Source organism: Chaetura pelagica, unplaced genomic scaffold (assembly GCF_000747805.2).
Source record: "Chaetura pelagica isolate M959 unplaced genomic scaffold, ChaPel_1.0 scaffold425, whole genome shotgun sequence".
In the NCBI taxonomy this organism is placed as follows: Eukaryota; Metazoa; Chordata; class Aves; order Apodiformes; family Apodidae; genus Chaetura; species Chaetura pelagica.
This window is the reverse complement of record NW_009953205.1, coordinates 5,921,228-5,924,586: the sequence shown is the minus strand read 5'-3', so window position 1 is coordinate 5,924,586 and position 3,359 is coordinate 5,921,228.

Below are 3,359 nucleotides of genomic sequence, written 5' to 3'. Positions count from 1 at the left end.
TGCTGTAATGCTGTGCTGCAAAAGGACTTTTTTAAAAAAGAATTTCTAATGATAATGAAAATACTCTGGTACAGCATTAAGGATTTTGCTATTGAAATGTGTTTAATGTAAATATGCTGTCAGATACCCTTCAAGTAATTGACAAGAGCAGATGATTAGCAGTGTTCTCAATAGTGTTTTTGCATAATCTTACATTTTGACAGAACTCTTCAGCTGCTTTTTATTGTCAGTGCTCTGCAATCAGTAATACTTTTTCCTTGACATTTACTTTGTCATTATAAATCTTGTAAGCGGTCATTTAACTTGTTCAGTATGCATGTAAGAATATCATTACTAACATGTTTGAAAAAATGCCTTCCTGTTGAGGAACTAATTTGAAGGTAAACTTAAAAAAACCCTAAATGAAGTAGGTTGATGAGTGACTTTATGAAATAAGTACCTGTCTGCAAGCATCTTCTTGTACATTTCAAGGATGATTTTAAAATCACTTTCTTATTGAATATTCTTGTGTAAGTCATCAAATTCAACACAGTTGTTGGATTTTTTTAATCTGGTATTTTTAAAAATTTAATACTATTGTTCAGTTATGAACATTTACATCTAACTGGCCAAATCTTAACTCTTATGATCCATAAGTATTCATAATTACATACTGCGTGTAGCATTAATAGTGAATATAATAAACCTTCATCTTTATTGAAGCATCTCTTGTTTCTACAGCAGTTCTTTAATCTATCTCAATAGATTTCTAGTGTACAGCTCATATAGATTTGGTCAGTGACAAGGGTTAGAGTAGTCTTGTAGAACATTTACTTGTAGCTGTGAAAAGCCCACATTCATCAGAGGATTAGGTCGATCAGATTGTACCAGGATCAATGGAAGGACTGTGTGATCCCTCTTAGGCTGTAATGTGTTCACCTTCTTTGGAGAGAATTCACATACACACACATTTCTCTGTCTTAAAGCCATTTATCTCAGAATGTCAAATTGCAATAATTAACCATTATTGATCTTAAATTCAATTAACTTCATTAACTCAGGTCATGATGAGGGTGCTTGTAAGGGAAAGGCTCTTGACAAGTGTCTTTTCTTATATGACATTGAATGTTCACAATCGTGGCTATAAACTATTCATACTGTGCCACAGGAACATATTTTAAAAATGACAAGAGTTTGGTTGGTGGCTGTGAAGCCACATTTTAATCCCTTCCCCCTTATACTCTAGTTCTCAGGGTTTTCTAGCAAATTTTCTATTCAGGAATCAGTGAACCATTTGTTTCCAGCACATTATCTTATTGTGGTATTATAGCAAAACCCACCTATTCAAATACTGTTCAGTTCAATAGTTAGTGCTAGATAGAGACTCATTTACAAATGTGTGTATTAGTATAGTTAGCAAGTGAGTAAAATGAATATTCAGCACTTCTTTTTGCTATACATACAAAACAAGCTCGGGCCATCTCGTAGCGGTAACCTTTAGAAGCTCTGCTTTCTCCCAAGTCCTAAGATTCATATTACAGTCAATAGTTGTTTTTCTTTAATGAGAGCTGAATAAAAACTGAAAGGACACAAAGCTTTGTTGGCCCACAGTGAACTCCTTTTTTATTATTTTTTTTTTTCAGGGAGAAACTTCATTCTAAGTGCAAGTTCACATTAGCTGAAATTGTAATTGAAATTATTCGGATTTCTACTATTCATACAGTTGTATAGAGTTTATTGTAAGGAGGCAGTGCAGCCAAAATACCTATTGAAACTACTGTATAAAGAATTTCAATGGGAATTTAAAGTTTAAAAAAAAAAAAAAAAAAAAAGAAGGTTCAGGTTGAAGGTCTTTTGGTACATTTTGAACATCTTAAATAGTCAGGATCATTTACAAATAAATCTCCAACTAGGATGACTCACTGTAATATATTGAAACATTTTTTATGAAAAGTTGATTTTTAAAAACATCACAATGAAGACTGCAGCTCCAGAGATGTCTTATATTAATATAGTTAAACAGAAATACAAAGCCAGTGTTCTAGTTACTGTAAAACTTGTAAGGTATGGTCAGATCAGGAGCAGCTAAAGATGCAGCAAGACTAGAGATAATAAGTTGTAAGGTATTTTTTCTTAGTTTAAAAAAATGCTAAACCATAATCAGAAGACTGAGAAATGTGGATGAAGAGAAATGACAACATCAGTTTTGTTCAGAAACAGATTTCTGCAACAATTAAATGGTCATTTTGTCACTACATTTTCTATTTCCACTCCACTATACAAAGCATTTACTGAAAAGAGGCAGGGCAGAAGCAGAATGGTTTGATTACTGCATTTGAAGAAACTAAAGTTCCCTTACAACATCTGTTTGCTCAGTGAAGGATTATAATAATTAAGAGCTATTAGAGCCATATTGAGAGCTTTTATGCTCATGCCTGCTTATCCTGGAGTTGGCTGTGAATCTTGTATTAGTTTGTTGAACACCCTGTGTGCTTTCCAGTGATTAAAAGATGCCACCCAAATGCTAATATCAAGCAGAGATTGTGTCACTGTGTGTTTTAGTATCAATTCAAAGAGAGAATTTGGCTTCATCTTACCAGGATGTTGATGTGACTTCTATTAAAAAGAGACCAACAACAAGCCAAACAAATATTTTTTATTCTTTGAGGATTCTGGTAAATATTTTTGTCCATTTGAGGAGATGGTAATCCTGTGCTTAGAAAAATTGTAGAGTCAAAAAGCAATTTACCTCCCAACTCAAAATGAAGCTGTCTTCTCTGCTTATGAGCATTTATTTTGCACTGTAGTATGTGCTTGCATGGAGAGGGAAACTCTACAAGTCTGTAGTACTTCACACCAAGCAACTGAACAGAAACAGAAAACCACTTTTATCTTACTTAGAGTGGATCACATTTATTTGTGATGAATAATTTATACAGCAAAAGTGGGGTTTTTATTCTGTTACTAATGCACATACTAATTGTGTTCGTTCAGTTTATGTGGAAGTTTTTAATCTATGGGGTTGCTTGTGAACTGTTTACTTCAACAGTTTGTGCCTGGCTATTGAGTGTGTGGTGGTGTTTCCCTTTGATGGCTGATTAGCTGACCCTTAGACTCCCTTTTGAGAGTGAGGAACTCTCTGCTCCTTCAAATGTTGTTAATTTATAACTTTGGTGTACTGGTAGGATGGGCATCCTTTCCCCAGAAATGTGGAGGGGTGGGTAGAGGAGGAAGAGGAAGGTGTTACATGAAATGGGAGCTGACTCAAACTGAGCAGCAGTTGGGAGTTCTCAATGGGTGCTCAGAGTCCCTGTTGCTTATTTGACTGCTTGATCTAGGCTTGATAGTGCCTTTGAAAAGTTGCCTATGTGGTGACAAGG